Source organism: Ambystoma mexicanum, chromosome 1q (genome assembly GCF_040938575.1).
Source record: "Ambystoma mexicanum isolate Mex_15411 chromosome 1q, UKY_AmexF1_1, whole genome shotgun sequence".
Classification (NCBI taxonomy): Eukaryota; Metazoa; Chordata; class Amphibia; order Caudata; family Ambystomatidae; genus Ambystoma; species Ambystoma mexicanum.
Window position 1 is genome coordinate 17,339,642 of NC_090922.1, and position 12,594 is coordinate 17,352,235.

A 12,594-nucleotide genomic window follows, 5' to 3' on the forward strand; every position below is an offset into this window, starting at 1 on the left:
GCCGGTCAGACCTCTGAGGTCAGGGGCTTGCGCGTGGGTGTCTGAAGTCACCCCTGTGCCCTCGCCGTCCGATAAGGCGGTGTTGCTGCCATCGCTGAAGGATCCCACAGCGTCCATGGCCTCTAGCTGCCTGGCGTAGTGGGCCCAGCACTTCATCGAGCGGTTTTTGAGTGTTTTGGGATTGAAGAGCTTACAAGCTCTACAGGTAGCCTCGGGATGGTCTTGTGGGAGACACAGGTTACATGTATTGTGTTTGTCTACCCAGGGAAACTTCCTGTTACACTTCGGGCCGGATTTAAAGGGAGTACTCTCCATATGTTACTAATTGGCAGCAGGTGGGTATATGTAGGAAAGGAGTGTATGGCCAACTCCCCACTCTCCCTACTTGCACAGGGCCGAGCACAGAGGCCTTCTGAGGCCTGGGCCGAGGCCAGAGGCCAGAGGCCTTCCGAGGTCCAAAGTCCGTTGTGTAGTCTCGACGTTTGATTTCCTGAATCTTGATTCACCAACATCGATCTTCGGCGTAGGGTGGGAGAAAACGGGGACATTTTGTAATAATATTGATAAATGGCTAAAGCCAAGGGAACTCTGTCAAATGCTTCCAACAAGTATGGCGGATAAAAACAATCAGAGGGTCCTACACGCGCAAGGGATCATGGGACAGTGGATGTCACACTAGGGATAGTATTACTGGCATGTCTTAGTTCGACGCCCCTTTTCGAGTTTTGAAAAACAAACTGTAATACTCCGCAGCTTCCACTAGATGTCGGCCTATGCACAGCATGTGATCTAAGCAGATTCCACAAGCCTCAGAAATAAGCTTACCAATGGGGTTTGCTCACCTTGAATAGCTGTTGCTCTTCTAAAACGTGTACCATTAGGTTTTGCTTCCACTAATCTGCTTAGTATGTAGTGTATTCCACACTTCTGAAAAGTATCATTGGTAAACGGTCTATTCCGGTATTAGAAATTGTGTAATAGTTTACATACCAATAAGGTTTTACTTACCTTGAATAGCGGCCTGCCATTCTTAAAAGTAACATTGGGTTATGCCTATCTTGAATTGCTTTAGTGTACTTCTAAAACAGTTCTTACTTGTCCATGAGTAGCTGACTGCCTCTCTGAAAAGTATACAAGTTGTTTTACTATCTCTGAACTGTGTTCTGATTAGTAACAGTAGTGTTGTAAATGTATCCATTCCGAATAGAAGAAAGTTACATATGTCGCAGGATGTACTTCCAACAATGTTGGTTTAACTAGGTGATTCTTGAAGCTGAATAACACTGTAGGTTATGACCAATAGGGTTGGCTTGCCTGAATTACTTCCTGTATTCTATAAATATAACTAAGCCGATTTTACTCCCCAAGAATAGCATATTGTCATTCTGAATGTGTATCTTTAGGTTTGACACAACTTGACTTGCTGACTGCACTTCGAAATAAAGTTATACTTTGGTTTGTATACCATAACTATTGAGTTGGTTTTTAGAATTGGGTTTACATGTTACAAAATAGTACTTTCCTTTCCAAAGATATATTCCTGAAACGGATTACCAGGCCTGGAGCTGCGGGGGTAACTGCATTGGCCGCCACAGTCCTTGCTGGAGACCCACCAAACACCCTTCAACACAGAAACCCTCAGAGATCCTGCTAAACCGTCGTTGCACCCAAAACTCCAGAGGCACAGGCCCCATTGGGTTGTGAGCAGAGACCCTCCACAGGGAGGGGACTGGTTTAAACTGCCTCTCCTCCCCACAAGACACTCCTACAGAAGCTGCTGACCTGCACCCAGCCAACGCATACCCTGGCGCCCAGCCAAAGGTAAGGCGACACCTGCTGCACCTCCCAGTGGACCCCCGATACCGCCTGTGCCTCGCAGGCACCCCGCCCTTCACCTTGCTGGGGGCACTGGAGGCACAGCCACTTGAAACCCTAGTCACTCATGGATATCTGGCATCTGGGGGAGTCAGTGCCCACGAGTACAACCCTCATCCAGCCTTAAGCACTAGCACCGTGCCACGGACCGCGGGCCGACAGCCCAGAAACCAGCAAACTAACTATTTGGGACACACGTCCACCCACAACACCAGAGTGGCAGCAGCCCCGGTGAGCGGAACTAACCCCTGGGCCCCACTTCTCCCCGCTTGAATCCACATTCAAGGCCATACTTGTCCAAAGGGACCGCAGTGCCACAGTGGGAGAACAAACCCGCAGCCACTCCACACCCGCTGACAGGAGCAGTAGGGGCGACACTCCAGACCAGGAAAGAGACGCACCTCCTGGCGGTGGACGAAAGGCGAATCAACTTCCAGCAATACCCAAAATTTTACTTTGCCTCATCAGGACAAAAGAAAAGAGGCGTGTCCCTACTGATCAGCCGCAACCTTCCCCAAATCAAATCGCAATACAAAAAGACCCAGAGGGGTGATATCTCCTATTGAAAGGCCTCCTGATCGAGCTGCCAATCACCCTAGTAGTAATATATTGCCGAACAGTCCAGAAGACTGCTTTCTCTACAACATTCTACCAACCATGACCACTTTCACCAAGGGTCGAATACTAATCGGCGGCGACTTCAATCTAACCCCGGACCTAAATATCGATAAACCACTGCCACCCACTAGGGAGGACTTCACCAAAGCACTAGGGATGGCATAATTCCTAAGGGAAACAAAGACCATCGACATCTGGAGATTATCCAACAATGGGGCCTGCAACTACACGTTATTCTCACACGTCCACAAAGGATATTCAAGGATCGACCTGCTGTTGGCTTCCTACGCTCTCTTTCCATTTGTGGAGGACATTCAAATTGGGCACAGAATAAAATCAGACTATGCCCCAGGTGTTATGCGAGTGTAGTGGATGCCGGAGCACCCACAAAGATTCTGGTAGCTGCAGGACCACATCCTGACAGACATTGCAACTAGCATGGAGCTGACAAAAACCTTAAACTATTTAAAGGAAAATACAACAAACGACACCTCTGAGGCAATCATTTGTGACGCAATGAAGCCAGTAATCCGAGGGGTGGCGATCAACTGCACAGCAAGATACAGAAGACAGAACCAACTGCAGCAATCCAAGTTGGAGGAAAAGGTGGCAGAGCTGGAATCCAGCTTTAAGAGATGCCAAACTACGAAAACAGGCAGAGAGCTCAAAAAAGCAAAGACAGCGTTGGAAATGCACTTAGCGGATGTATCAACCATCGCCCTGGCGTACACCAAAGAGTATTATTACCTAAACAGCAACAAGGCAAACCGCTTGCTGGCGCACAAACTTAAGAAACTGCGCACACGGGACATCCAGAGCCTACTAGACACGAACGGCAAACTCTGCTATGCAGACCCAGAAAAACCGGAGATAATGACGGAGTACCAGAAGGATATCATGTCTGGGGCCCCAACGAAGAAGGCAGCGCAACTTCCATACCTAGCTACAGCTCATAAAAGAGCGATGCCGCTCCACCTGGAACCCTTAGAACTCACGATTAAGAGCGAGGAGGTTGGGGACACCATCCGCCTCCTGAAAAACTCAGCTCCAGGCCCAGATAGGCTAACAACATGTTTTATAAGAAATTCACCCACATATTAGCCCCCCCGATTGCCAAGCCTATATAACTCATTTCTTTAAACCGGATCTACCACCCCGTCAATGGAAGAGTCGCTGACAATCCTGTTACCAAAACCGGGGAAAAACCTGGATCAATGCTCAGCATACAGATCCATCACCTTAATGAACGAGGACACCAAAATATTCTCAAAAATCTTAGCGAGCAGACGGGCACAATTCCTCCCAGACATAATACACCGGATCAGACAGGCTTCATCCCGGGCCGCAACACTCAAGACAACATTAGACGCACCATAAACACAATAGAATCAGCCAACAGGACTGGGTCAGAACTTGCAGTCATATCACTCGATGCACACAAAGCATTTAACATGCTAGACTGGGGCTACATAAAGGAGACCCTACACCACTATGGATTTGGCCCGAAATTCGTGAAATGGACCCTAGATAACTACCAACAAACCCCCTCCACGACACTCAGAATAAACGGCGTCAGATCGACCAAAATCACCATAACCAGAGGCACCTGACCGTGGTGCCCCCTATCACCACTCATATTTGTGCTCTCTATATAGCCATTCGTCAGTAGACTCCGCCAAAACCCGTCAATACATGGGCTCGAACACAAGGGAGAATCCTACAAAGCACCCCTTTACGTGGACAATGTCCTGTTGACGGTAACCCGAGCCGAAGTATCCATGAGGGCGCTTTGGCAGGAACTAGAAGCAATCAGTGAAGGCTCGAGATTCAGGGTAAACTTCACGAAATCTACGGCCCTGGGCATCAACATGCCGAAAAAGCTCAAGGAAACTCTAGCAGGCAGGCACCCGATGATCCCTTGGGCGAAATCGCAAATCAACTAACTGGGAGTCCAGATCCCAGGCAAAATGTAAAGAACATACAAAGTAAACTCCCCCCCCCACTGTTTAAAGAATTGCAAGGCGACCTAACACGTTGGCAGAAGCAGGAAGTATTGTGGTTTGGAAGGATCACAACACTGAAGATGAACATAATCCTGAGACTGCTCTACTATTGTCTGGCCCTCCCAATGGACATCCCCAAGAAGGCCGTCCATAAGCTACAGAAAAGCATCCTGAAATACGTCTGGGAAAGTAAGAAACCGCGGATACCGATGCAAATCACGCTCCGGGGCTTGGCGGTGGGGGGCCTAGGAGTCCCGGATCTGGCCAGATACTGTCTCGCGGTGCAACTCTCGCAAGCCTTCTCATGGAAGGTGAACGCCAACCAACCCCGCTACTAAAAGCTGAAGAAAGACTGGTGTCGGAGCCCACTGGAGTCGCTTCCACACATGGTGAGACCCCAGAACCCTCCTAAATCAGCGACAAGAAACACGGTGGAGTGCTGGAAAAACGCAGCCCGCCAATGAAACTGCAAAAGCCAGTGGGCCATCTCTCCACAATCTCAGACAACCCAGGCTTCACACGAGGAATCGCACATATCGGATTTCCTCGAGAGGGGCACCCAGCTAACTTTCGAAGCCTGCAAAACAAAATTCCGAGTCCCGGAAACGGAGAGGTTCCGGTACACGCAACTTAGACACTGGCTATCCCACGAAACGATAAGGAAAAACGGAAGCAGAGACCTAATGGCCCTAGAGCGAACACTCACAGGGCAGCCCGCCCCCCACACCCCACCTCCGCAGGCAATATATCCACCCTGTACAGGCTGCTAGACAGATCAGACCCCAGCAAAAAAGAGGCCTACGTGCAAAAGTGGGAGAAGGACATAGGTAGAGACTTCGAGGCTGAGGAATGGGGCCGCATCTGGGCCCAAGCACATAAAAGCTCCAAGAGCGTCACCAACAAAGAAGGCGCTATCAAAGTTTGCTACAGGTGGTACCTAATGCCGGAAATCCTCAATAAATGCAATCCAACAATTCCACCATAATGCTGGAGAGGATGCTCAGACACAGACACGCTGTTCCACCTACTGTGGTCATGTCCCAAAGTCACACAGTTCAGGGAAAAAGTGCTGGAACAAATCAAAGCAATCACTGGACTGTCGATCCCTTGGGACCCAGGGATAGTCCTGCTGGGGGCCACGGGTGAAGGCCAATTTCCACTAACCGGCCACATAGCCGACTTGTGCTCGCATTTACTCACTGCAACGAAGATCTCAATCGCAAGATTATGGAAACACACAGAAGGCCCAGCAATCCCCATGTGGTGGTCCAAGTGCTGGGACATACCAGCGGCAGAAAAAATAACAGCCTTCCGTTTCAGAAAGAGGAGCAAGTTCTACAATACCTGGGCACCCTTTCTGGACAACGCGCAGCAATTCCTTGGAGCAGCGAGAAAACCCCCAATCCTGCGATGGATGGAAAAGCTATACTAAAGAGCCAACTAGATGGCAGCGAGCACACTCAGAGAGACCTCATGTTGAACTAGCGCCCGCAGTAGAAGCCGGCTCCTGGCCACTGACTCTGCACCAACCCCTACTACAGGAGCACAGTGACTGAACCCGCAGATGCACAAGCCCTCCCTCACGCAGCACAATGGACAGTCAGCTATCTCCTCTTTGTCCCCCCCCCCACCCTGCCGCCCCACCTACCCAGAGACTTTTATTATTGTTATGGTTTATAGTTTGCTTCTGTTGTTTCTTGATTTAACAACTATCATTGTTCATTCCAATCGATGTCTGACGACTTGCTTGCAGCATGCAAAAAAAAGATAGAATAAAGGAATAAAATGATGGCTAACAAATAATTCGCAAACAGGTAAGTACTTTTAAAAACCTTCCAATGTCAAATTAGTTTAACCCTTTCCTGGGGAAAACAAAGCACAAAGGTGAAGAGGAGTCTCTCAGTGAGCCAGGACAGCCAATGTTAATTGCACAATGTCAAGGGGAGATGAAGCTGAAGATCCTCCTTTGCAGGTAGGGAAAAAGTCTTGCACAATGTTTTTAGAAATGTTTGTAGAAAGTAGAAGCCCTGCAGGGACGACTTCTCCCCTTGAGTTGGTGTGACCAATCCAGTGAACTCATTTGGACATCCTCTCGGAGGGGGCTGTACTTTCACCGCTGCTGGGACCTAAGTGCCAGGGAGAGGTACACCAAATTAAGTGCATCACTTTTAAGTCGGACCCGAGCTTGTTGAAGATCCTTCGGACTACCAGGAAGCAGGACTGACCAAGCCTGAGTCACCTCAACAGAGTGTTGGGCCCCAGATGTGAGGAAAGTCCAGATTGGTATCCGAGAGACTGTGGTGGTGCTATTTGCTGAGACGAGAGGAGCTGAAACCGCGAAGTGCCGCTGAATTGAAGTTTGTCCTTTGCTGCTGCTGATCGTCCCATTGCAGTGCAGGAGTCCCCAAAAGTCCCCCCCTCTTGTCCCCACGACTGAGGCACAGGAACAAAATGGATCTGTAGAGCTGCACAGGAACAGAAACCAACTGGAACCATTTCTTCTAACCAAAAGGTACTGTAAAGTTTAAGAGCACTTACCTCTTGTGGTGTAGCCTTACTTGATCTCAGTCGAGACTTGTCTTGGTTAACATTGCAGAGTTGCTTACAGCTTTGCACCTCACAAGCCTCCCAGCTTGTGACCCTACATTGATTCCACTTTTTCTACAAAGACTTCTAAAACATTTTGCAAGACTTTTACTTACCATCAAGAAGAGCTTCAGCTCACCTAGACCGTTGCTAACTGAAAATTGGCTGGCCTGGCTCCCAGCAAAGGGTTTATTGCATTGGAGGGTTAAAAAGTACTTGCCTGCTTTCAGAATATTTGTGTAACCTTTGTTTTATTCTTAAACCATTTTCTTTGACACCAAATTCAGTATTGCTCTAAATGTACCAGTGATATATTAATGTCCACAGTGTCCTAGTTATTTAAGTCACCTCAGGGTGTAGGAATAATCTGTGTGCCATCCCAAATGGGTACTTGCTGATTTAGAGAAACTAAGAGTGTGTATTTTGGAGTGTATTTGTGTGTTACTGTTATATTGCTCCCTTCTGGAGTAGGCTTATTCAACTGACTGTTAAATTAATAATTATTTAATAAAGAATCCTTGTGTGTAAGAGTTTATTTGAATACTTGTCATTGTAAACCTCTGAGTAATAACACTACTGCTCACATTGACCCCTCTTGAGATGAGCCTGGCTGCTCAGCCACACTACCAACCTGTGTAGCACAGACATACCAAAGGTTGGGATCCTATCGCCAAGAGGTCAGTGTTGTTGTAGGTCGCCCAAAGGGTACTGCACACAATCCTGCCTAACATGTGGAAACAACCAAGAGAAGGGAGTCATCCCTTTGGCTAAACACCATCATTAAAAAGGGTGGTTAAGCTAGGGAAAGGGAATCATCCACCCTGCCTGATTGAAACATTTGTTTTTTGGACATTGAAATAACTAATATTGGACTTGGAACACTAACTCCCCCAGAGCCAGGGAAGCCTAGATCGGGACACCTTGAAGATAACATTTTGACCAGGGAAAGGGAGTCATTCCAGCAGGTATTTGGGAACTTTGTTGCTATCAGGAGGAAGGAATTACTCTCCCGATTGTTGGTTTATAAAACTTTCTTTCAGCACCTCTGTTCAGAACCTTTACTTGATATCAGTAGAACAGTGAAGACAGTGGAAATACCCTTACACAGTATATTAAGTTTTAGAGTGAGGATCGGAAATAGGTTTGGACACGACAGTGGACACCTTTTTCTTTAACATTCTGACAGTCCTTCGTTTTTTGTTTGTTTGAGACACGGAAACCCCTTAAAGATTTAGGGAAAGGTAGGAGTTTTTCCAACCCCAATTTTCCTTTAAAAGTCTGTATCTCAAACAATGCCCCCACTGTGTCAGGATCGTACTTCTGCACCCTCACAGGACACACAGTCTTCTGTGCTTGTTCCGATTGATGAAGGCCCAAGAGTTGTGGGTGAACACATCACTTTGAGACACAGGATTTAGTTTTGGTCGGTCACAGTGCTTAGAAATCGGTTCCAGACACCTTCCAGCTGAGCACTGTGAGGAACCTTAGGGCGTCCCCACTTTGCTTCCCCCAGAATCCTCCTCTCAGGTGGCCAGGTATAGGCCATCGCTTTTGGATGCTGACACTGTGGGGAATAGCCATGAATGTCCAGCTAACCGGTTTCCTCAAGGTCAGGCAATTAAACTAAATGACCCACACCTGTGGGCCTTTGACAAGCCCAGTTGGTATAAGAAGCCTACCTGCACAGCAAAAGTAGGAGCTGTGAGAGCTAGGCAACTCTAGGGGCCACAGAACACCAAGATAGCGAGCACTGCTCTCTCAAGTCCCCACGGAAGAGCAGAGACACGAGAAGCCAGACAGCAGTGCGAGAAGCCGGCGAGAAGCAAAAGGGAGCCGCTGTACGGAGTCGGTAAGTGATGCAAGGGGACACTCATACCGGGGCACTCCAGGAGATTAACGTATGCACTCTTAGTTAGTGAATGAATGGAACATTTTTATAAGCACTTTTGGAATGTGGAAAAAAGTGCTTTTGGAAAAGCAAACAAACTGAAAGTGATAGTGAGCAATATTGAATGCCGCATAAAACAAAGGCATGGTATTTTGAATTCCGAACGAATTGAGAGACATTTTGAACAATTTTGAATGCTGCATAAGGCAAACACAAGTGATGAGTTTTTTAGGAGTGGAATGGAAACAAGGTTCTGCAAGGGAGAGATAGCACAGAGTGAGTTGTTGGAAACACAATTGTGGGCAAAGCCAAGGAAAACCCAAAAAGGGCATGAAAGGAGAAGCCAAGTGTTAAGCATAGTTAAAATAGTTAAAGAATAGCAAGAGAGTTGGAAAATGTCCCAAGGAACTGTATTGTTTTGTAAAGCTGGAAGACCTGAACTCTTGAGAAAGGGAACCCAGTCTTGTGAACTGTTTTGAACTTGGGGAAGGTGGAGCTGTGCATAAACCAAGAGCCGGATGAGGCTGTACACCCTTTCTTTTGTACACTAATTATTTTGAAGCTGACATCCTTACACATTGTATACAGTTAGTTGTGAGGTCAGGTATAGGTGTTGGACACAAGACAGTTACTTGATTTGGAAATCTTAAAGCAGACTATTCTTAGTTTTCTTTAGGTGGGGACATCCCACCTTAGAATAGGGAAAGTTAGGCCTTACCCCCACCCTGACCTTTAAGTTCAATAAACCTTTTGGAGTACACATTTGAATCAATTGTCTGTATCTTGCTTCATGATGCCTTTACAGCACCCAAATGAGCAAAAGATTAAAACTTATGCAGTGCAAGCGACCTCATGACACCTAAAGGTTGCAAAGAAGACAAATTGCAATGGGGGTCACCGCGGTCAGGCACGGTTTTGCAAAAGGCCTGAAAATGCAGGAGCAGAAGTCTTCATATACAAGTTGAAGATCTTTGAAGTTTAGTTCTTTCATTTATTTGTAGAGCGCATAGACAAGGCCCGCAGGCATGACAGCGCTAGGACAGAACAGAAAAGATGATAAATACATGAGAAGGTCAAGGGAGTAAGCAAGGTCAGGCACAGCCTGGAGGGTTGCGGTTAGTGAAAGTTCCAAGGATGCACTCGGAACGGCAGCAGCTACAAAAAAAGTAACCCAGGAGAGAGCTGGGGTTTAGATTCGTTGTTCCGACTGGTCCACAGTTCGAAGCAGTGACGAGAGTCTTCTTGAGATCAGGCAGAGGAGCAGGACTTCACTGGAATTGGTGCTTCTCAGATGCAGAGGTTGTCCTAAGGTCATCAACCGGTTGCTCTTCTTCGTAGAGAACCTGGCTCCAATGGTGATTGTTAGGGAGAATTCTCAGAAATATGCTAATTCCCATCTACCTTAGAGACCCCCAGCTCTTTTGCTGGACCCAAGGACTTTTCATTATTATCCTGCAGAGAGTGACCCTTTTCCCACTCTCTCATGTATTTTTCTGTGATTTGAACTCTGTTTGATTTGGCTTTGGAGTCTGACAAACTCCATAGGCATCATCTGTTTACACTGTGACACACAACACCTTCAGTGCAGTGGCACAGGGAAGTCCTTCAGATTTCCCAAATGTTTAAATACCTTCTCTTGGTTAAACTACTATTTCCAAAAGCAGTAAAGTGAAATTGACTTTACTTACATTTGTAACTTTCTAGACCCAGCACACACTATCTGACAAAAGGGGCCCGGGGGGGGGGGGGGGGGGGGTACGGGGGGGGGGTTACTTAGTATCCCCTTTGTCTAGTTTCTCATGTAACATTTTTATGTTACCCTTTCTACAATTAATGGCTGGTGGCAGCGGTTTACTTTTTATTACCATTGAGTGTTTCTACCCTGGGCTGCAATTGCAGCTGCTGCAGTAAAGCACCCATTGGCCCATTTTGTTAAAATGGCCCCGGTCTTCTTTTTTCACCATTTCTTGTTGGAAAGGTCCTTCTTGAGATTTACTCTGTGCGCCAAACCAGGTTTGGTTCCTTTGTTCATTTAGTCTTTGGCAAGATTCACTGGTGAAGCCCGCCTCTGGATCCATCATGTCTGGCAGGGAAGGAAGAAAGGGAGGTTTCCGAAACTCCATGTGCTTAGTCTCCTTGGTTACAGGAATGCCCCCAAAGGTGATTGGTTGGATGGATGTGTGAGTGACAGCTCGGCTGCGAATGAATGGGAGAACCCTGCATAAAAGGTGAGATCTTTTAGACAGAAGGCAGAGTCGACCACTGGGTGAAGGAATCCGAAGAAGAACTTGGAAGAGACGCTTTCTCCAACTCCTGGACCATAGGTATGCCCCGTGAAGCCCTGCTGCCGTGCTGAAGCTCTGAATTCGCCTCGACTAGAGAAACCCTGCAATGGACGACTTCTCCCCTTGGGTTGGTGGGACCAATTGACCCCAAAGACAAACTCATCTGCAAATCCTCTCAAAGTTGGCTGTACTTCCATTGCTGCTGTAGGAACCGAGTGCCAGGGAGAGGAACACCAAAATTGAGTGCATCGTTTTTAAGTCAGACCCGAGCACCAGGAAGATCCTCCGGACTCCCTCTAAGCAGGACTAACCAAGCCTGAGCCACCTCAATAGAGTGCTGGACTCCAGAAGCAAGGAAAGCCCACAAGGTATCCGAGAACCGCTGTGGTGCTATTCACGAGAAGCTGAAACCTCGAAGTGACGCTGATCTGAAGTTTGCCCATTGCTGCTGCCGACTTTTGAATCGTAGTGCAGGAGCCCCCAGACGTCCTCCCTCTTGTCCCCATGACTGAGGCCCAGGAACAACAGGATCTGCCATACTACAACAGGAACAGAAGCCAGCTGGAACCAATTTCTTCAGACCTAAGGTACTGTAAACTAAGGGGTACTTCCCTCTTGCTGTGTAACTTGCTAGTTCTCAGTCAGAAGACTCCCAGCGTGTGGCCCAACAGTGATTTCTTTTTCAACAAAAACTAACATTGTGCAAGACTTTTTACTTACATTCAAGAAGAACTTCAGCTTCCTAGACTATGCTCAATTGGCATTGGCTGTCCTGGCTCCCGGATAGACTCTTCTAACCTCTAACTGTGTGTTTTGATCTGTCTCTCAAGAAAGTCACACATTCTTTACTTGTGTAGCTGGGAAAGGGTTAATTTATATTGCATTGGGGGTTTCAAAAGTGCTTACCTGTTTGAGAAACTTGTTAACCATTGTTTCTCCCTCTAACCTTTTCCTTTTGACACCAAACTCAGTATTGCTCTAAATGTACCAGTGATATATCAATGTCCACAGTGTCCTAGTTATTTAAGTCACCTTGGGATGTAGGAAGTGTGTGTGTCATCTCAAATGGGTATCTAGTGATTTATTGAAACAGAGTGTGTATTTATTGAAGTACATTTTTGTGTTACATATTTGCTCCCTTCTAAAGAAGGCCTCTTCAAACTGGCTTTACTTCACTCCAAAAAGTCAGGTCAGGAGTCCAAACAAAGCAAAAAGAAAGGGTGTCCCCATAGAGGTCTATGGGAGGGAAGCAGCAAAAAGAAAATCTTTCCTAACACATACTGCACAAGGCTTCACATCTATTAAAGCACAGTAATAAACTTTATTAACATAACACAAA

The 12,594-nt window shown here is 47.0% G+C and overlaps 1 protein-coding gene across 3 annotated transcripts in view; it reads right to left on the reverse strand.

The window, feature by feature from the left end:
• The window catches only part of NCSTN (nicastrin), a 1,205,995-nt gene that overhangs the window by 754,902 nt on the left and 438,499 nt on the right, over nt 1-12,594 (reverse strand). The window lies entirely within an intron of this gene.